Here is a 23,372-nt window from a genome sequence, read left to right as displayed (position 1 = left end):
CCAAAGGTAGTGATTGCAGTTATAGATGAGCACCCAGATCTTCAAAGTATTCTATGTTTTATGGACCCAACATTGTTTCATAATGTCAGCTGGTAGGAAATGTAATATTTTACAAACTGAGTCCCACTACCAGTGGTGATTCGGTTCACTGAATCTGCTGCTCAGGAAGCAACTATTCCAATAGTGGAGGTGTAATATGACCTCCTCTGTGGCTTTGGAAGAAACCTGCCGTCTGCTTTCACTCTCCTTGACAGAGGTGGGGCTGGGCCCATTTTCACAGTTACATTCTTAGGAGACTGACCAAATTCTTCTTTTGGAGTTAAAACTGCAGCATTTCCAAGTGTCAGAACTCAGTTGAATCAGAAAATCTAGGAAAGAATCCTTTGTGATTTTTCAGCATATTTGGGTAAGAGCAATAAGCTCAAAACCTTGAGTTTAAATCCTGACTGTCACTTTCTCATTGTGTGACTTCACACAAATTACTTAATGACTTCCTCATATACAAATGGAGGAAATGAACATGCAGTGAAGCGTTGCTGACAATACAGATGCTGTGTGTAGGTCTGTGAGGCACAGCCTTGGACACATACATGGTTTATGTATCATCACAGTGCTTCTCCTGGAAAGTTAAGTCCTATGGCAGTACTCTCTCGTAAAAACCAGCCTAGTTTGATAGATTTCAATTCACAGTTCATCCCTTTCCCCTAGCATGCACCATCCAGAGATCTTAATCAAGATCCATTTTAGAGTTTCCAGGATCTTTAAGTCCTTCTCTTACTCTCCCTCATCCTGCCCTCTGTGGGGAGTGTGCCCTTTGCAGATCAGTGCCTGTGTGTGTTCTATACTGACAGGAATTATTGTTAACACAGCCCAATCATTAGAGAGGTGTGGTTCACACTCTGCCATCAAACCAGCCGCTAATTGATACCTTTTGAAAAATGACCTATTCCCTGAAGCATTCAAGGCTGCCCAACAGGCAAAGATTATACCCACCTCTATGATTAGAACTGTAACCATGCAGACGCTGGTGATGGAAGACACATGTTCTTTCTTGACATTATTCCCTTTGACAATATTCCTCAAATATCCTTTCTTTATTTTGCCACAGAACAGCATTAATCTCCTCATGTTTCCAAAGATTTCAAAAGAGCTGATTTCTGCAGCTGTGTTATCTGAGCCCAGTGCCTTCTATACCATCCCATCCACAAAGCGTCTTGTTAATGGATAGATGTGTACTTGTGAATTTAGTGACTACTTTTCATTTCTTTGCTGAAGGAGGGAAATAAACCAGGATCAATGAAGAGAAGGTATGTGCTGGATGGGGGCCTGGGAACAAACTGAGGAAATTGGATTGTCTCTTGAGAAAACCAGGGATTACAGAGTTCTCTCCCTATACCAAGCAGAGATCAGGCTATTTATAACAGCACACTCTATGTCACTATTTGAGTGACTCAACAGCTTCCTAGGGGTTTATGTCTTCCTGTATCTGGGCAGAAGTTAGGAAATTATGAAAGACAACGAAAAACCACTGGAATAAAGCTTTGAGAGGGTAGGGATAAAGTCATTAGTAGTCCCTACCCTTAACAGAGTGCATAGTAAATTTTATGTACTCGAAAAACATTTGATGGTAAATGCATTTTTGAGCAAGTCCCTCAGTGGCCTACCATGGGGTAGAAGTGATTTTTCCCTGAAGCATCTTAACTTTTTATTAGGTGTGGTGTAGCAACCAGAAAAGTAGGTGACATATTTTTCTGTTGTTGCTACATAGACATAGACAGTTTCTTAATATCAGTTAAGGAGTAAAGAAAGAAAGATGCATCTGGATAGACTGGGACTTGAATTCTCAAAGCAGTCAGCAAAATTTCTTTAATAACTCCATATATCATTGTGCTGAATGATAGTATTGTTTGCTTTCAACGTTGTGTTTCTTGGCTTTGGAATGCAGGAATAATTGTAGATTGTGGGTTTCTGATTATCAGCCTGCTATAATACTAGGGCCAAGATCATCTCAAATTGCTGGTCATCAGTGAGAGGACAAGAAATGAACCAAAGAATTTGAGTTTCTCATGTTACAAAGCTCTGCCATCTGCCCTTAGAATGTGGGGGCAGTTGAGGTAACGATTTCCAGAGAAAGACATTAAGGGCCATGAAAGTGGTTATATATGCAGAAAGGTAGAAAAGATTCAGACTCTGCAGACAGGTAGATAAAATCATGAAATTTCATGCAGAGTGTCAGCCTGCAACAATAAAAAATGAGAATTAAGAGGAACAAATATCTATTGAGTACTTAGGCCATGCACAGTAACAAGTGATTTACCTCTGTTACCTTGTTTGATCTTCATAGACCCTTGAAAGAGACAGGTGTTTCTAACTTCTCACTCTGACACAAAAATGTGATAGGTGGAGTGTCTTGGTCAGTTCATAGTGATGGAACCAGGATGTGAATAATATTAGGACTGTCCTAACCCTAGTTCTTAAACATTGTTCCCTACTTCCTAACCAGTCTTAAGACTACTTTTACCTTGTAATTGGCAAAAGTCTCCCTCATTCTGAGTAATCTCACTCACTCACTCACTCACTCACTCACTCACTCTCTAGCTGGGAACTCTTTGGAGGGCATGCATTTTAGCCCAGCGAGCAGTAGGCTCTCAGGAAGGTAAAGAGATCTCTCTAAAAGCATCTGGTCTGTTGGTGGCCCAATTAGATCAGTGGTCCTGTGATTCCTGCTTCATATCTCTTCCCTAAACCTGTCTCTTTATCTAATCTTGGATCTCTTTCCTCCTGTTCACTCAGTTGAGGCAGGGACTGAGATTTGAGAGAGGGACAAGAATGAAGTGTCTGAACTGTCGAAGAAAGAGCAGTGAAAACTAAGAAAGACAAGGTGAGCATTAATAGGGAGTTTGCAACATAAGAATTTAAGCAGATCCATCCCACTTTACGCAATATTTTCTCTTTAGGAGTTCCTAGAAATCATTTTTGGCTTTTCAAATATACATCTTCTGTGTCACATGCCAAACTGTACAGAACCTATTCCTTCTACCAACACTAATAGGTCTTCATACCATTTTTGTTTCAGCCAGGAATGCTGGAGACAGATGCTTTTGCATTAAGCCTGGCTCGGCCACTTATCATCTGAGTGCTCTTGAGAAGTTTTACATAAACTTCCTGTTTGTCCATTTGTTCAAAGATACGTATTGAGCTCCACATTGGTGCTAGGTGGTGAGTGACCTGCTGGAAGTACAGCAGGACACCAGAGATAAAATTCCTTGCCTGCATGAAGCTTCTGTTTTACTGGGGAAAGGTAGATAAACAGGTATACCATATACTATATGAGCAAGTCTTGGTTGGAAACAGGGAAGGGGGAATGTGGAGATGTAGTCAGTGTTTACTATTTCAAGTAATTGTGACAAGGTCACAGTGGAAGAAAGATAGAAAGTAGTGAGGGGGAAAACAGCCTTCTAGGTGAAGGGAATAGTAAGTCCCAAAGCTCAGGTAGAGATAGAGGAATTGATGGGAGGCCAGCAGGGCTCGTGAGAGAGAAGGTAGGGGATAAAGAGAGTGGTAACACAGCTATGTCATGTGGTGCCTTTTTTGGCCGCTGTAATGACTTTGACTTTGATCCTGAGTGGGGTGGAAGGTATTGAGCAGGAGAGTGTCACTCTCTTACCCAGGGGACAAGTTGAGAGTGACAGCCATGGTTTGAGCATGCCTGCTGTGTAGCCGTATAGATCTATAATGATGCCTTGAACCAGAATGTTAGTGAAGGAGCAGGTAAAAGTGGTCAGCTTTTGTATTCATTCTGGTGAGAAAGCCACTGAATTTTGAAGAAGGCATGGGGTATATATGAGAGAGAAGAGTAAAGGTTGACTGGCAGGGTTTGCACCTGACCAGAGGGGTGAATAAAATTGCCATTGAAAAAGAATAAATTAGGAAGAGTGTGAGCCTTCCTTTTTTTTATTCAGAGGGTGTTTGTTAGTGATAGAATCAGGACTTCACTTCGGGCATGTCCTGACATGGCTATTAGAATTCCAAGCAGATTTGTTGGATAGTCAGTTGATATGGGAGTCTGGAGTTCAGTGAAGTATCTGGGCCTGGAGACAATCTCAGAGTTGTCAGTGTATAAATAGTTTCTCAAGCCATGGAGCTGGGAGATGCCCTCTGATGAGTGAGTGCCCAGAGAGAATGAATAGGATCAGGACTGAGTCCCAGGATGCTCTCACCTTGAACATTTTGAGACAGAGAGGATCTCAGAGAGGTAGCCAAGAGGGAGCAGCCAGTAATGATTGGCAAGTTTGGTATCTTGAAAGCCAAGTGAGGGAATGATCTCAAGGTAAGGAAGTGATGCATGGTCCCCTGTCTCATTCTAACATAGACTACAGTGTTAGTCATGTTGTTTGTGTTTATTCACTAGTGGAATTAGGCCACAGGTCATGAATTATCATGGAAAAATCTTTTTTCCTCTATGATCTTAAGTTTCCCTGAAAGTTAAATGAGCAAATTTGACTAGTCATGTCCTAAAACATTTGCCAGCCTGGATGTAGTGACTTTTTCTGCTTTTGTATGATGGCCTGAGTCTAATGAAGACTGAATCCATACAGCTATTATTTGTATTTATGCCAATCAGAGTGTAGTGTGTGTGTCTTCTGTTTAGTTCCTCCAAGCCAAATGGCCTGAAATTTCATATCTCCATCCAAGTTTTGGTTTAGTTTTTATTTGTGAATACCTTCTTTCTCTTGTGATTTTTCTAGACGTGGAAGAAACCTCTGTCCTCAGAAGGCAGTGCTGGAACCCGTGTGGAGGTTAAGAAAACTATCCCCTTGGTGGTGGCTTGAGGAGATTATCTCATCCTCAATGTTGCCCTGAAATTGGTGTTCAAGATTCAAGAAGATTAGGACTGCTAAGGTATGGACATTTGATTTTGAGAGATGATATATATGTAATGTATACAGATATGTATAATCTTTTTTTTTCCTTAAGACAAATGCATTTAAAGATGCTTAATCATTTTCACAGCCATTTATCTTCTTCATGCCCTGTTTCTCTTTCCTTTCTCCCTTCCTCTTTTAAGCAATGATTTTAACATTTTTGCTACCAACTTTTGGGATATGGTGGGATAAATAAAGCTGTACAGTAAGAGAAACTGAAGTCCACATTATCTCAATAATAATGGAAGTGACCTGAGGGGAGTAAGACAAGACATGGGGGGAGGCTTTTGCAGGTATTTCTGATAGAAAGAAAAGTGAAATGGAAGTTGGTGCCTATGTGATGGGACTTTCAGGTACAGAGATGAGTAAAGAAGTGACACTATGAAATATGCGGTTAATTTTCACTTTCTGCTTGCCAAAGCTTTGTATTATTTCTTAAGGCCTTAGGAAGGGTCTATCTTGATATTTCTTTTGGATATATACCCATGTTGGGGGAGACTGAGTTTGGGTAAGGAGGTTCCATTTGTTTTTTTCTGGTTGCAGTGAGAATCCACTGTGTGTGTGTGTGTGTGTGTGTGTGTGTGTGTGTGTGTACACATACATGCATATGTATAATGCATATGTATTATATGTGGGTATATATAAAATTCACTGAGTGTTGTGTAATCTCTTTCACACTCTCTAGGTGGAGAGAGAGGGACAGATGGAAAGAAGGCAGAGAGAATCCTACAGAATGGCACGTTTATTGTGGCTCAGGCATTGTGATGTAAGCTTGAGGGCAAAAATTACAAATACAACTAATGCCAGCCATCTGGAATAGGGATTTCTGTTCTGGGAACCAAAGGAGATATAAGTAAAAAGGTTTTCTGAGACTCTAGCAAAGAAGGGTCAGGCGGCAGACTCAGTCTCAACAATATTAGAGTTGACATCTCTAGACTTAACTCCTGTACAGAATAGTAGTCCTGCATACACCACTGGTTACCAGCCCTGAGGAAATGTGGTTTAACAGCGTAGAACCACATGACAAATTTAAGAGAAATTCTAGAACATCTCCATCTATAGCTCATTTGCTGTCCTTTTAATTTCCTTCAAAGAAAAAAGAAGACCCTCATCACCCCAAAGCTCTGGAAATTGGGAGAACAATTGTAGCTAAGGTACTGGCTGGCTCCCTTCTCAGGCACAGAGGCCTCCCGTGTGTCATCGGTAGTGCAAGGGAGAGGTCCAGAGCTGATAGAAATGAAATACATTGTCACTTCAGGCCCGTTTTCATTTTACCTCTGACTTTCTCAGTGTTGAAAGAAATGTGGTATATACTTTTCGTTGATTATGAAAAGCCCTTCCTTTCAGGAGGAAGCACATCTACTTTCTAGTTTTTTGTAAAATCCTCCAAGGCCCATGCAGAAATGATTGAGCTCTGATGTTCACACTGCTCATAGTACCTCTGAAAAGAGTGCTACGGGATTGGTGACAATGTGAAGGTGGCATTTGAAACCCCTCTCTTCCCTCTATTCAGGGAATTTTTAATTTTTCTCAAAGAGGAAAATAATTTATCTCCTTTCCAAAGGGCACCTTTAAAGCAGTTTGTCTAAATATTACTTATGAATTCATTTCCCACTAACATGGTTTCAGAGGCTAAATAGGTGATTTAACAATCAGGAAAAAAATAGTGCCCCTTTCTTGAGTCGTCACACAAATCTCAATATTCTGCTTAAGAGACACATGGTCGTGGTGCAGTCCCTCTGCCCACATGTTCTTGATCTGTTGAAAAAGAAAGCTAAAAAGCTGTTTTGTGCTTGTCATAAAAATCAAGAGAAGCTTAGGGGTTGGGACTGGGATTTTGATGACTGAGTGCTTTGCTTTGAGCGTGTTGATCTTTAATTCAGAATGCCTATGTTCTGTCAGGAATATTCACCTAGATGCTAACTACTTAAAACATAAATTCAGCAGAGAAAGTTTTAAAGGACTCGGTCATAAAAATGTTCCTGGTTTTTAGAGACCAATCAACCCTTAAGAGGACAATAAAACTTTCCCTGATTGTTGGCAGAGGCTATAGGGAGAAGAAGCAGGGCACGTTCATCCCAGGGATAGATTCCGCTGTAGTATACACAGGTGATGTGCATGCCCCTGTTCACAGACCAAAACTCCATTTCCAGGAAGGAAGGAGGAAATGAGGCAATGTTGGTACATCAATCTACTCTAATGTTGCCTGGCTTCTATGCTCCAGTGCATTCAGCAGATTTTTCAGGTGTCCTTTCAAGTGAAGACAGTATAAATTAGTGGCTATGTTTGCAGACTTTAGAAAAGGCAAATCAAGCCTCCGTATGAACATTAGAAAAGCCATTTACTTTTTTTGAACCAATGCTGCTCAAAGTATAGTCCAGAAACCCACAGCATCAGCATCACCTGAGCTCATGAGGCATGCAAATTCTCAAGCTTTTCCCCAGACTTACTGAATCAGAACCTCTTGAGGGGAAGTCCAAGGAATCTGTTTAAACAAGCTCTCAAGATAATTCCTCTGTGTTGCTGAAATTTAAAAGCCACTGCTAATCCTGGTACCTGGAAAAGAAGAGAGATTTTAGGAAACCTTAGGTCTAAAATCTTGGACACTCTAAAAAAAATGAATATGCCTAAGTTCAGGTGTATATGTGTACATAAACACACACATAATAAATAAATAAATAAATAAATAAATAGATAGATAGATAGATAGATAGATAGATAGATAGATATATCAGTGAACAGGAAAATGAAAACTTTTTCAAATGCCAAAGCAAAGTTATTGAGGTTTGAACCATGGCCTCTGAAATAATGAAAAGTACAAAAATAATAATAAAAAGTAGTGTTAGAATAGCTGCCTTTATAAATAAATGGATCGATGAAACAGAATGGAACTCTGCATTAGACACACACATGTAGAGTCTGCTAGCTTTCAAGCAAGAGCACCACATCAATTCAGTGGCATAAAAACGCTACTTCAGTAAAGAGTGTTGGAACAACTGGATATTTACTTGAAAAAGAATGACTCTAAACCCCTACCTCATCCCATACATACAAATCAATGTGAGTGAAATTGCACACTGAGACACGAAAGCTAAAGCAACAAAGGTAGTAGAAGAAAAATGAGAAGACCTTTGTCACTTTAGAAAGCAAAGGCTTTTTATAAAGGACACACAAGCACAAGCCATAAGAGGGGAAAAAATACCCTGAACTTCATGAAAATTAAAAATATCTATTCACTAAAAAAAAAAAAAAAAAAAAAAAAAAAAAAATCCACCACTAAGATAGAGATGCCCCACAGATGGGGAAAGAATATTTATAACTCCTATATCCAACCTGTATGTGAAGAGGCACTTCATACCACAGGGTACAGAAGGGCTGATGGACAGAAGCATGGTGTTTAGCCTGGCTTCAGGGGATGCTAATTGAAAACACACAAGATGCCTGTACACGCCTATCAGCATGGCTAAAATGCAAAGTAGGGCCAACACCAAAATCTCTAAGGATGCAAACAACTGGAACTCACAGGAAACTAGTAGAGATGTAGAATGTTCTGGGCACATTGATGAATGATCTGGCAGTTCCTTAGAGAGTGACACAACTGCCTTACCTAAGAGCCAGCAATTCTAGTCATAGGTATTGATCCGTGAGGCTGGAGAACCTTTGTCCACATGTGTTTGTAGGAGCTCTTCTTCCTTTTTCTTTCTTCTTTCTCTTCTTCTTTTTCTCCTTCTCCTTCTCTTTCACCTTCTTCTCCTCGTCCTACCCCCCCTTCTTCTTCCTAAAAGTTACTCAGATGCCTACGAACAGGAAAATGGAGGAACTCTGCTATATTTTGCAAAATTAAATATTGCTTTGTAACAATAAAGAGAAACATTCTACAGAGAAACATAGTAACGTGAATGAATCTTAAAAATAGAATGATCAAAATTAGATAAGAAAAATATTTATTGTATGATTTATATGAAATCATAGAGTAGTCAAAGCTCCTCTATGATGGTAGAAATAGGTCAGTGCTGGTTCTGGTGTGACATGATTACCTGGGGAAGGCACAAGAAGGAAATTTCTGGAGTGACAGAAATGTTCTGTAGCTTGACCAACACTTGTCAAAACTGATTAAATGGCAAGTTCACTAAGCATCTTATTGCATGTAAATGATGTATATAAAAATACATAATTTTTAAAACTCCCATTTATTGAGCGCTTTGTCAAAAAGTGCTACTTAAAAAAAAAAAGTTCTATTTTTAATATGTATCAACTCCTTTAATCCTTGAAGCCATCTTAGGGTGGATGTGACTTTTCCTAATTGACAGATGTGGAAGTAGGTACTGAGAAATGATAACTAGCTCTAAGTCCCATTGCTAGGTTCCAGAAACTGAATTCAAGAGTAGGTCCTTTTGTCTCCAAAACATGTCTTAACCATCATGTTATACCTTCAGCATAAAGTGTCCCTGGCTCCATTTTTCATTCCAAATCAACTGAACTCCCAGCCTCGGCATCTTTGCTTGTAGGACGGGGATGATTCTCATGCACACTTGATAGAATTACAGGAAAGATTAAATTAAATTCTGCTTGTAAGGTGCTGATATGTGCTGGTTCCTGTTAATTCCTGGATAAATGTGAAGCTGCTGGTTTTGGTTTAGAGTTCACCTGAGCAATGCCACTCCTGAGCAAAAGAATTCTTGTCTTGGGTCCATTTCATGTGGCCTTTCTGAGTCAGCGTGCATATTCACGTGTGCATATTCAGTGTGTTCACTTCACTAAAACCAAAAGCAAAATACTATAATTCTCTAACTACTGTGTCTGTTCCATTATGAAAATTTAGAAACACTGGAAAAAGTTGAGCCTGTTGCCAAAAAGAAAAAGAGTTTAAATAATATGCAGGAAATTCTGTTGAGGGAGAACTGTCATTAAAGTTGCATGTTATGGTTTATCTGTCCAGGGTGATTGAAAGGGAGTGGGAAACTACTTAACATGGTTAATGGATATCAGCAAGGTTAATTATCTTGGGAACACAGAGGAGCTGAATGCCTTTGTGTACTTCCCTGATTTGTGATACTGTCATATTATTTTTCATGACACTTGGGCATCTGTCTTTATTTTAGCTGTGCTTTTTACAGTCTCCATTTCCATGGTAAAACTTAAAATCCAGAGCTATTACAGATCAGTGCAAGCAAACAGTGTTTTCCCTATAAAGTACAAATTAATCAGTTTATTACCAACCTGCTATGTAAGTAGAAAATCTCTACATGCCTCCAAAAGATATTATGAAAGAAAAATTTAAAACTGCCTTTGAGGATAGTTGTTTTGTCATTGTTTCTGATCTTTACCACTCAGTGTGGGACCATCATATGATGGCCCTTCTCATGGTTTTCTTCAGCCCTCACTGGATTTCCCCTGAAATTCATCATGCATCAACATTTCATCTCTGATAATAAAAATCATAGTGCCGGTCATGAAAGCATCAGCAGAACTGCTTCCTTGTGAAAAGCAGAGAATCTTGCTGGGGAATCCACAGTGTTGCTTTCTACAGATGGCTTTGTTTCTTCATTTAAGCAATATATGCCAACCACAATCATGAGCCTAGGGGTTGCTTCTTGGTGTCTGTATGACTCTCCTACCCACTCTTTTGGTTCTCCGTTGCCTCCTATGGAAAATGGGAGTTTAGATCACACAAGCCTGAGATTATCCTAGATTTCAACAAATAGTCAAGTTTCACATAATTCCAAATAAATTAGTAATTAATGGTGCTACAGCTGTATACTCTGGGCATGTTTGACACCTGCCTGTAAGGATCAATTCAAACATGGAACATGAGAATCCAAACAGATTGGGCTAAAGAAATGATAAAAATTCTGCACAAAACTTCTTATTGAATTTTATTTTTGTATAAATTGTTAAAATTTTTTTGTTCAGTTTATTTACAGTAAAAACAGTTCACCCATTTCTCCCACCTCCCACTGCCCACCTCTTACAATAATCGTTCTGTTCTCCATGAGCTTGTTTTTTTTTTTTTTTTCTTTTAAATTTTTTAAGTGAGACCACACAGTGTTTGTCTTTCTCGGTCTCAATTATTTTCACTTAGTATAATGCCCTCAGTCTCTATCTATGTTGTTGCAGTGACAAGATATCATTCTTTTATATGGCTGAATGATGTTCCATTGAGCTTATATACCTCAGCCTTTTTATCTGTTCATCCATTGACAGCCACTTAGGCTGTTTCCTGATTTTGGCTATTGTAAATAATGCTGCAGAGAACATGAGGGTGGATATCTCTATTCAAATTGACATTTTTGTTTTCTTTAAATAAACTCAGAAGTAGAATTTCTGGATCATATGATAGTTTTATCTTGAATTTTTCAGCAACCTCCATACTGTTTTCCATAGAGTTTGCACCAACTTACTTTCCCACCAACATTGCATGAGGGTTCACATCTTTATCAACACCGATTATTTCTTGTCTTTTTGGTTCTAGACATTCTAACAGGTGTAAGGTGACTTCTCATTGTGGCTTTGATTTGCATTTCCCTGATGATTAGTGATGTTGAGGATGTATTCAGGCCCTGTTGGCCATCCAGATGTCTTCTTTGGAAGAATGTGTATTCAGGTCTTCTGCCCATTTTTAAAATCAGATTGTGTTGCTGCTGTTATTGAGTTGGAATTTTTAAAAAATATATTTTGAATATTAGCCCCATATCAATTAAGTGATGATCTGCGCTGACTTTTTCTCCCATTCAGTCTGTTGCTGTGTTATTGTGTTGATGATTTCTTTTGCTGTGCAGAAACTTTTAAACTTGAAGGAATCCCACTTGCTTTTTATTTCATTGCATTTGTTCTTGGTGCAAGATTTGAAAAATCATCACCAGCATCTATGTCAAGATGTCTATTGGGTGGCAATTGCAAAAATTGGGCTCTGACCTAGTACATAAGCTCCCTCCTGGAAGATACTGGTGAGCTGGAACAAGACCAGAAAGCATCAAGATGGTATCACAGCCTATAAGACCAGCTCTGTGGGCCACTCCATTGTGCCAAACTTGAAGCCTCTCTCTCAGCCTGAGGCTCCAGAACAAGCAAAGTGGGCTTCTTTCTAGAAAGACTTAAGGGTCATGCCTTAGCCTACTGTCTATGCAGTGCCCTCAGAGTGGTAGCCTGCCAAGAACCATCTTGCCAATTGCCACAGTCCTGTGAAGACCCAGGGAGGAAAATTCCTCTGGCCACTAGAAAACCATGTAATCAAAGGAAATCTCCTGGGTGCTAGCTATAAAAAACAGGCACCAGATGCACATAAATCTCCTTTTCCGGGATCCCTGGGTGGCGCAGCGGTTTGGCGCCTGCCTTTGGCCCAGGGCGCGATCCTGGAGACCCGGGATCGAATCCCACGTCGGGCTCCCTGCGTGGAGCCTGCTTCTCCCTCTGCCTGTGTCTCTGCCTCTCTGTCTCTCTCTGTGTGACTATCATGAATAAATAAATAAAATCTTTAAAAAAAAATTTCCTCTTCCATAGATATGTCCTAGAACCCAACGGGATGAGCATGAGATTCTGCTCACCCTCTGAAGTCTGGGGAAGAGTTCCAGTGAGCCCCTTGTTGTATGTTTAATTAGAAGCCTGCCCCTCAGGCTGTAGGCATGATGAGTAACAGTAGACCTCCCCAGAAAGACCAGGCTGCTGAATCTGGGCTGGTATCTTCATGAGCTCTTTCTCTTTGGGTTATAGTCCAATGGGACCTACAAGCAGAAGCCCCACTGGCCACAAGCCAGGTCTTATAGAGTGGTCCCCTGGCAGCAGTCACAAAAATTGAGGTACCAGACAGGTATAAGCTCCTTTCTGGGAAATGCCAATTATAGTCTCAAGTGACCAGGAACACAAGCTCCCCTGGCATCCAGTGCTGGGTGATTTCTTCCCTGAACAGCAGCTGCCAAAATTGGGGTACCAGATGCATATAAAGGTATCCTTCCAGGTGCTCAGTATAGCAAAGGGAGAGCATGAAGATGGACACCTGCCAGTCCCAGTCCACAGAGTGTCCCAGCAGACTCCCAGATGTGTGTGTTAAATTAGATGCTTCCCCTCAAGCCAAGGGTTTAGTATAAGCAGGTGAACTTCCTTCACTTGAAGTCTGGGTGCTATCAGTTGCCTCTGAGTCGGGCCCTGGGGCAGATGACTCTGAGCTCAAGAGATGTTTCTCAGATGCTAATAGCTGAAGAGTCTTTGGATGTGAGTCTTGTTGGATTTCAAAATGAGACATTTTGAGGGCCTTTTTTCTCAAGTACATGTCTTAAAGGTTGGTGTTCACAATGTGGTTTGAATCCTTTGCTGCTCAGGGCAAAGTTCTGGGTTTTGAGTTCCCTCATTGTGGGTCACACTGCCAGATACAACGTTTATGGTGAGACAGCATCCCAGCCTCTCCTACTGGCTTTAATGCAGTTTCTTTTCACTAGCCTGATGTGTGGTCATAACACCACCGGCCTTTGGGTATTTTAAGAAGAAATTGTTCTATATGTAGCTATAGACTGTATTCATGGCAGGAGGTAAGTTCAGAATCTTGTGTCACCATGGTGAATGGGTACTCTGCTTGTTGAGTTTTCATACTCATTGTATACCATGGGATCTTAGAACACCATTCAGAAAGTCTTTTTTGAGGTACGGTCTAATTTTTTTCTTTTATTCTAGAGATCCTTTCTTTTTTTTTTTTTTTCCTTTCTACCTCAAATAGCAGCTCTTATGAGGCTATCCCATTTTATACATGGGGAAATTGAGGAATAGAGATAGTAAGCAACTTTCTGAAAACCACCCTGGTCAAAGAAGAAACTCTCTGATCTTTGGGTTAGGCTCTTAAAATGCAGGTAACGAGCCCAACTCCATTCACCGAATGTTTTATCCTGCCCTGAAGCATCCTGACTACAGGAAGCCTGCTTCAATGTTCTTTGATTCTGCTTCCCAATGTGATAGTACCTTTTTGCCTGTATGTTTTGTTTTTAATTCAAAGAACTACCATTTTAGGAATAGTCTCCTTTTGACAGTTTCTGAAGAAAAGATGTGTATTTTTCCCCTTGAGCATGATATTTTGCAGTCTGTTTACTTGGGCTGAATTTTACCCAAGGCCTTTGAAACTAACAAAATTTGAGTTGTTGCTGTGTTCAAAAACTTGTACAGATTGAGGTCTTATTTGCCAGGTTAAAACAAATACACAACCTCACCACTCCCACAAACGATGATGACAATGACAAAATGCCCATTTTAATTTTTCCTGCAACTGGATATGTTGTTTTTATAACTATTCAAATATAGCCTAGGTTAAAAAAATATGAACTGAAAAAAAAAAAAAAACCACTATGAACTGCAAATTCACAGACTTTAACTTGCTTATTCTTCCCTTTTGCTGCTAAACTCACCCCTACTTTGCCATTTCTTCTTCATGACAATTTTTTAAATGTTCACACCAGGATAGTCTTCATCTTTAGCTCGTGTTGCAGAGTTGATGGATACTCATCCCATTTTTTTTTGTTCTGAGGAACAGATGGGAATAATTATGAAAACACTTAGAAAGTCACCTTTGAAGAGCTGTCCAAAGACCTTTATGTCCAATATATAATCTTCCCATTTCTTTTTTTTTTTTTTTAATCCTTTTATTACTCTTTTTTAACAAACGGCCCCAGGGATAGGGAACCAGGGGAGGGGGGTGGAGGGGAAGCGAGGCCCCAGCCCCACAACCCCTCCCCACCCACCCCAAAATCTTCCCATTTCATTCAGCTCTGTCTCCTGTCCTCCCACCCTGTACCCCTCAGCCTTTGCACCCACTGAAGTGAACTTCTCCATTTTTTGAGAAATATACTATGTCCTTTTAAATCATTACTCCTTTATACCTGCTGGTCCCTTTGTCCATAGTGCTCTCATCTCTACTCCCCCGCCAAAAAAAAAAAAAAAAAAAAAAAAAAAAAAAAAAAAAAAAACCAAAAAAAAACAAACAAACAAACAAACAAACAAAAAACAAAAAGAAAAATGAAAAAATTCACATTTTAAGATCCAATTCACTGGAAGCCTTCTGGGACTCCCCTGAGCCATGAGTCACTTCTTCCCTCTGGCTTCATGACTTTTTTCCCCTAAACCTTCATTGTAACTATTAGGCTAAAGAGAGGTCATTATACTTGTATTTAGAAATCACTCTCCTTCTAGTTCTCAACTTTTCCTGGAAAATAGTCGGTACTCCACAAACATTGGAACAGAGGGTGCTTAAATATACTGTAGAATGGATTCATTTTAAAAATAATGTCAGTTTCTCCTGATTTATTGGATTTTTTTTAGATTTCTAAATTTTATTTTTGGCTGCTTTCTATTTTTGTTTTTGGTTTCTATCTGCTCCTGATTTTTCCATCTTTATCATCTATTTCAGAGGTTTTCTTTATTTTTTTTAGGGTGTGCATTTGGGGGTTTGAGGGGGGCAGAGGGAGAGAGAGAATCTCAAGCATGAAGAGCATGAAGATGGGCATGTGCCAATCCTCCTGCTGGGCATGGAGCCCAACACAGGGCTCCATCTCATAACCCTGAAATCATGACTTGAGCCAAAATGAAGAATCAGACACTTAACTGTCTGAGCCACCCAGGGACCCTTCAAGGCCTTCTATTCTTATTTTCTTTCTAGCTCCACTATCCATTCTTCTTATCTGTCTCTCTTAAATAACACAGTGCTTTATAGCTTTTATTAAGTCCTCACCCTGACTACAGAGCTGACACCTATCTGGCATGTTCTACACTCCCCCCTCTCCTGTGTCCTGTGCAAACATCATTCATCAATCCCAGCTTAGGAGCGCTAGAATCTTCCTAATACATCACTCCAGAATATCACTGATTGTAGCATAGAAAGCAAAACCTATGTGCCACCTCTGGACTGGAAGATTTACTTTCCAGAACTTCCAGTTATTCTTTCCAAAGTCAGGACTTGGTTTCTTACATAGTGAGTACATTTAGGTACCCTTTGCCTTTCCTGTATCCAAAGTGTAACTCCTTCCTTGAGAGATTATTATTATTTTTTTGATTATGGGTCTTGTATTAGGATTTTGGGAAAGTTTTAACATGTTATCAATTTGATCCATTAGACTGGAGAAGCCAAGAATCATTTGTGCAACATTTTACTACAAATGGAATGTCTGAAGAGCTATGTCTACAGTTTGGATTTGATATAAATCAATGTTAATGTCCTTGGAGATTATTTAGGTTTTTGAAAAAACTTACTTTTTTAACAGAGGATTTTCAAAATATTTTAGACTCCTGAAGGCTAGATTTAGTGGCATAGACCTCTTGATTGTGTTTTCTGACAGGTGACGTCTTTCCTGCAAATAATGTTTTGATGTCATTATTGTTGGTCTAACAAAGGATATAGGAAAGTCTAATGAAAAATTGATTTATAACCATAAAAAAGTTAAAAAACTCCTTTCCCCAGAAACAGAAATAGAAGCTATTTATTGCGGCCACTAATTTTCTGGCATCTTTCTTCCATCACATTACCTTCTATCTATGTCTATAATGAAACCACAGAGTTTCTTCTCCCAAAACAGTGACCACATATAAACATCCTTGGTATATAAACAATTTCAGGATGTATTTGATCCACTTAACTGCATCCATGGGTTAAAAGTTAAGAATTCCTCCTGTAATGACATAGAAAGCATTCTCACCCTAGTTTTAATTAGCCTCTGGCTTTATTCTCACTCCCTTTTAGGAGATACAGTACACCCACAAAATAAGAAGACAGGCCAAGTTTCCATATAAGCAGGTATGTGACCTGTAGGAGAGATTATAAACATAGAAAACAACCAGAAATAATCTTTGGCATTAATGATGTTCATGGCACTGATAGATGAGATTTTACTTGAAGCTGTGGGATTGAACTCAAGCAAATGTTTCTATTTCCCTCTATATAGTTTTTGGTTAAACCTCAACTGGTAAAAAAGGATGGGGGAAGGTATAAACAATAGATAAAACTTCAAAATATCTTTGGAAGATATATAAAGGAGATGCCATTTTATGAAACATAGAACATAGCTCAGTAAAGACATCAGAGGAAACCACTCAATAAATGCTCTAAAATTGAGAAATATGACAAAGTGTGGGCATAAAGGAGGAAAGAAGGAAAAGAGAAAGGATTAATTAAAAATTCTGCCTTTGGTGTGAATGATGATCCATCTCTTCTCCATTGCTTCTCATTAATGGAGCTTAGAAATAATTTTACCCCTAGGCAAAATAAACCAGAAGGGTCTTTTCTGAAGATAATGAGTGAACTTCCTAAGGGAAGATGAAGAGCTTAGGTGTTGAGTTGTGTGGGTGTCCTAGTAAAGGACTTTGCTTGTACCTTTCCAGGGCATTCCGGGGCTGAGATTAGCTTCTTGCCTGTCCATCTTTGGGGAAGGTCAGTCAGTGTTACAGCTCTGTCACACCCACAGAATGTCCATCCAGGTCGCCATTTTACTCCTGGGTAGAAACCTTGTGTTAAGACCTGCATGTAAAAGACTATCGTACAGTATGTACATTTAACTTAGTTCAATTCAATTATATATGATTGATAAGAATATTGAGAAAAATAGTTTAAGTATCTGTTCTTCTACTCCATGAGTGCATGTTGTAGGCTGATGGTGATATGGAACACATATTTGCTCATTTTAGTTCTTTCATGCTTTTCATAAGGTGACCATCTCACTGTATTAAATGCAACTTGACTATATGAATATGCTCACCATAATAATATATTAAAAATACATAAGGTAAATATTTCATATTGTGTTCAATTTGATTTCTTCCCCAGAGGAAGAGCTTTGTGATATATCTATTGTGAAATACTAGACACTTTTCTACTGAAATTTCAAGGGTCATTTTGACTATAGGTAATTTTTGCCTCAAATATGGGTCATTGTAAATTTTAATCCTTATGTGAGATGACTACACTCTGAAACAGCAAAGGAAATTTCATCTATAATAAAATAACTCAATATCCTCATTCCTTTTTTAAAAATTAATTTTCCTGAGGTAACAGATTGTAAGTGTATAGTTTGAATTTTGACAAACATATATGTTCCTGTAACTACAGACAAAGTCAAGACATGGAACATTTCCCTCACCTGAAAGTTCTCTCAATCCTAATGTTTTCCTCCTCATGTTTCTGAGGCAGCAGTGATCTTTATCTTTGAATACTTCCTATAAATAGCCATCCATGATATTGTCCTTTGTTCTTTCATTCAGCATGGTGTTTGGGGGAAATGCCATGTTTTTGAGTGTATTAGTAGATGGTTCACTATTATTTCTCACCAGTATCATTGAATGAATATATCCTGTTTTTGTTCTTTTTTTTTTTTTTTGGTGGATATCTGGGCCAATTCCATGCTGGGAATATTAAAGACTTAAGCTCTTATAAACATTTGTGAATATAACATTTAATTTCTTAGAGTAAATATCAAGGAGTGGAATTGATGAGTCATGGGATAGGTGTATACTTATTTTTTTTAAGAAACCACCCAATCGTTCTCCAGTGTATTTCATTCTTATTTTATATTCTCACAAGACGTGTGAGATCCAGTTCTGTCTGCTAACAATTCTATTGTTATCCTTCTTAGTTTTAACTATTTTAGTCAGTATGAAATGATATCTTTTTGTTTTAACTTGCATGTCTGTGTTGACTAAGTGTTAAGCACTTTACCTTTTGTTTATTGGTCATTTATATTTTTTGGTAAAGACTTTGTTCAAGTCTTTTGCCCGATTTTTAATTGCATTGTCTTTTTAATTGTTAAACTGTAGGCATTATTTAAATGTTCTGGATGTAAATTCTGTGTCTTTTCTATCTTACAGAAGGTTCTTTCAGTTTGTCACTTGACTTTTCTTTTTCTTTGTGATACCTTCTGAAGGGCAGTTTTTAATTTTGAGGAAGTATCCATTTATTTGCATTTTCATTTTATGAAATTTCATTTTATGGTCCATGATTTTGTGTCCTATATATGGAATCTTTGCCTGACTTAAAATCACAAACATATTCTTCTGAGCTTTCTTCTATAAATTCTATGGTTCTAGCTCTTACATTTAGGACTATGGAATGAATCTTTGCATTTTGGGTATATCCAGTTTAATTTCCAACATGGTAGCTTACTCCAACCAGAGTTGGCCTCTTTCTCCTGGTCAAACAAAGGCTGTTCTTCTTCTTCTTCTTCCTTCTTCCTTCTTCTCCTCCCTTCTTCTTCCTTTTTTTGTTTGACAATTTTATTTGCCATACATTTTTTTTCTTTACCTGCCCAGAACAGCAAGGTTGTCTTTTTTTTTGTTTTTGTTTTTGTTTTGTTGGGTTTTTTTTTGCATGTTTTTTTATAGGAGTTCAATTTGCCAACATATAGCATAATACCTGGTGCTCATCCCATCAAGTGAGACGGGATGGCCAACACCCAGTCACCCCCACCCCCCACGACCTCCCTTTCCACCACCCCTTGTTTGTTTCCCAGAGTAGGAGTCTCTCATGTTCTGTCACCCTCTCTGATTTTTCCCACTCATTTTATCTCCTTTCACCTATAATCCCTTTCACTATTTTTTATATTCCCTGTATGAGTGAAACCATATAATGTTTGTCCTTCTTTGATTAACTTACCTCACTCAGCATAATACTCTCCAGTTCCATCCATGTCGAAGCAAATGGTGGATATTTGCCATTTCTAATGGCTGAGTCATATTCTATTGTATATAGAGACCACATCTATTTTATCCTTCTTAAGCAGGCTTGTTGCTCTGCTCACCCTCTTTCTGACCTTTGCACCTACTCTCAAATATGAAACCATTCTCTGGACTTTGATTCTTTTAGATTTCTTTGAATCTACAGCTATTCAGTGAAGATCTTTAAAGAAAGGTATGCATTGGGTTTATCTGGCTAGTTTATATAATTATAGCAGGAGTGACTTATTTAGGTTCTTCTATATCATAACTATAAATAAAACATTGTTTCCCATTATTACACCAAAAAAAAAAAAAAGATAATCATACCAATGAAGAAAGTCCCTTGCATAGGAGAAATCATGAAAGAAAGACAATTACTAAAATGTATAGCCATTGCAAAAATAGATAATGTGAGGGACAAAGGAGTGTATTTAAAACCTTTTAGTATCCTTAAAAATAGTAAAAGGTAATTCATAAGATGCATACAGAACAGAATTTAAAAAAACAGAATAAGAAATACCTCTTGTAAATTAAGTTTTTTTTAATTAATGAAGGGGTTGTGAAATAAAGTATAGATCTAGGACATAGGAAAGAGCCTATTTAGTGGAAATAGTCAAATATAGTAGATGAATCCCATTGAACGGTCTTGAGAGATACTAGATAAATTTGGGAGGTGGAGGTATTCGATTATCAAAGAGATTTTAAAATATTATTCAAGGGAGACAATAAGTTGAATTTATATGTCACAAGCCAAGTGATCTAAATGGGAATTAAGCACAGATACTTGATGTTATAAGACTCAATTTTCAAAATTCTAAGAATAAAACTATCTTAAAAGCTTCTGGATGGGAAAGAGGAAAGAAAACTTCATACAACAAGAAAGTATTTTTAAACTGGTATCAAACTTTCCATCAGTAACACTAGAGTCAAGAAGATATTGAACAATTTCTGAGGGAAAACTATTTTGAGTCTAGAATTCAGTTCTGAGCCAAGCTATAAGTGAGAACAAGATAAAGGCATTTAAAAACATGAAGATATCTAGGCCTCTCATACACCCTTTCTGGATATATTCCTGTGAATTGACAATGAAATTTAATATTTCTTAACAATACTCAAAAAATGGTGATACTGAAGAAAACAAGCCCTTTCCAAAAGTGGAAGGTAAGGCATACAGCAGGTCTAGAAAGTGTTTGGTCAAAATTAAAGAAATCAAGAACTTTAAGAAGGAGGGATATCTTCAAGAAGAAAATTGGAGCAGATTAAAGTTTTGACAATGAACCAAGTGATGTGAAAAAAGCATGTGAGTCTCCTCTAAAGAAAAGACATTTAGAAATCATACTCAACAAGAACAGTAGCAAAAACTAAATGCGGAAAGCATGACCCAAAAAGAAGCATAAAATCAAGAAAGTATCTATTTGACTATATGATAGTTTGGGGGTCTGGCATTTAATTCAAAGAAGAATAAATGGCATTTTAATATACTCCCTGGTTCTCCAGTGGACAATTCATATCATAATAAAGTCTTTTCCAACTTTAGAATCATCCTTTTATAAAGCAAACCTACAAGAAAGTTTTTTTTTTAAATATTTATTTATTCATGAGAGACACAGAGAGAAGAGCAGAGACATAGGCAGAGGGGTGCAGGCTCCTTGTGGGGAGCCTGATGCAGGACTCGATATCAGGACCCTGGGATCATGACCTGAGCCAAAGGCACTCAACCACCCTGCCACCCAGGTCCCCCACATACAAGCAAGTTAACCAAATGTTATAAACCTTGACAGTGAAAGTAAAAGCAAGGTTTAACAGGTAATAGTAGATACAGAGGCAAGAGAAGGAGAGCTTAAGGGGAATGTGGAAGTATGAATATCTTAAACAAAATGGGAAGAGGAGATTTTGTTTTTCCTCTAAGGTTAATGAAACAAAACAAAGTTTAGATGTATTACTTCAGTTACAAGTAAAACCACAGAAGAAAAGCTGGGGGTGGGAATAATAAGCTACATTTTTATATTTCAGAGTTAATAGATGAGATCATAAAAAGGTAAATTATGAGAGAGGAAAATAAGCCTAAAAAGGAGCATGGGATAACCACAAGAGAATTAAGCACCAAGGCAGCTAAAAATAGTTGATATGCTTCTGGGAAGCCCAGGTTGAGAGAGTGAGGAAGTCAACTGTTGTTTCAACATCTATTTTTTTTTTTTTTTTTTTTTTTTTGCTCTGTGCTTGTGTTCTTTTGGGGAAAACATTAAAAAGAAGGAATTTATTCTGACTTCCGGGTAGATATTTAGTGATCTTTTAAAGATTCACTTTGTCAAAGTATAGTATCCAAAAAGTATAAACAAGACTCTTACCCAAATAGGTAATAAATATATGTCAAGGTTATATTCAACTTATTAATAAATATGAATAAAAGGAAGATAGAAAAGCTAGATCAAGGAGCATTTTAAAGGGCAGTGTATCTGTAGTATGCCAAAAAAGGTGTTTGGGAATGAATTTTATCAGAGATAACAGGATTAGTCCTATACAGAAATCAAACTGCAACCTTGGAATTACCTTTTCTGCAGGTCATAAGTCTACATGTTAACAAGTAGCTTCTCAAAGTCTGAGCCCTAATGAACTACTAAATAGCAAAGTCAAACACTGGTGAATTCTCCTGGAGGGTTAAATAATCCTTGGGTGAATTTGTTGAACAATGTGTGTTACCTTACCTTGTAAATGGTAAGTTACTCTTACCATTTATGCTCTTGATCGCAAAGTTTTAGATAGCCTTTGTTTCTAAAAGATCTCAAATATTCAATTTTTCAATTCCCTCTTCCCCTAACCCTCTTAATACCTGACTTCTCTCTCTCTCTCTCTCTCTCTCTCTCTCGTCTGTTTTCACAGCATACCTCTATTACAACTAATGACAACTCTAAAGAATGTTAGTTGTACTTTGCTTGCTTCACTCTCCTGCTAGAAAGCAAGTTTTCTACACACAGGCCTTCTACGTAGTAGATTCTCAAGATACTGGTTGAATTAATAATTTAACTTAAAAAAAATATTGGCTGAGTTTATAATGCAGAGACAGGAAATTAGAGATAAGAACAGAAGAAGAGAAAGATCAGTAAATAAATAGCCAGAAGGGGAAAACTTAAATCTACAAAATCTGTTGATGTGGCAGTTTATAAGTTGTCCAATAAATAGCTGGGAGAAACTCTGTGTTTTAATGCAGTTACGTTTAGATGTTACAGAAAATAGAATTCAGAGAGAAGTACTCTCAGGTTAAATGACTTATTAAGGCTTCCTCTATTTCTTTGATCTTTCATAAACTTTTCATCTTCATGCCAAACATACTCCTGAATGAAACAAAAGGGAAGATTTCAGGGAGAAAATGCCCTTCCATTTATTTCCTACTTGGGGTTAGGAAATGGTTGCCACTGGCACATTCTGAAAACCCATAATCATAAGCCTTCTTTTTTTCCCCCTGCTGCTAGAATGGCCTCTATCCTACACAGACCATATATGCAAATGTTGGATAGTCTTGTTTCAAAGGATGTTGGGGTTTCTGTCCAACCTCAAGAGTTTATCCACTGAGGAGAAGTAGCATGGTCCTGGCCGCTGTTTGGCTTCTACATTTTTGTCTGTCTTACTAGTAGATGACTTCTACACCACATATCCAGCGTCTTTATTTGAAGCTGCTTAGAAATTGCCTCCTATCTATACAGCTGGACCACGGTCTTTCAAGTTAAGTTTGCAGTGTACTCTAATAAGAGTACACGTGGTACTGCACCATGATCT

General features: G+C 38.2%; 1 protein-coding gene across 1 annotated transcript in view; it reads left to right on the top strand.

Moving 5' to 3' along the window:
• SGCD (sarcoglycan delta) overlaps window positions 1-23,372 on the top strand; it is a 917,058-nt gene that overhangs the window by 358,239 nt on the left and 535,447 nt on the right. The window contains exon 2 of the mRNA XM_025435412.3: window positions 4,749-4,902. The gene's annotated coding sequence lies outside the window, so the exon portion shown is untranslated. The remainder of the gene's footprint in view (window positions 1-4,748; window positions 4,903-23,372) is intronic.

The sequence above is a fragment of the Canis lupus genome, chromosome 4, assembly GCF_003254725.2.
Source record: "Canis lupus dingo isolate Sandy chromosome 4, ASM325472v2, whole genome shotgun sequence".
In the NCBI taxonomy this organism is placed as follows: domain Eukaryota; kingdom Metazoa; phylum Chordata; class Mammalia; order Carnivora; family Canidae; genus Canis; species Canis lupus.
This window is presented reverse-complemented; position numbering and strand designations above follow the sequence as displayed.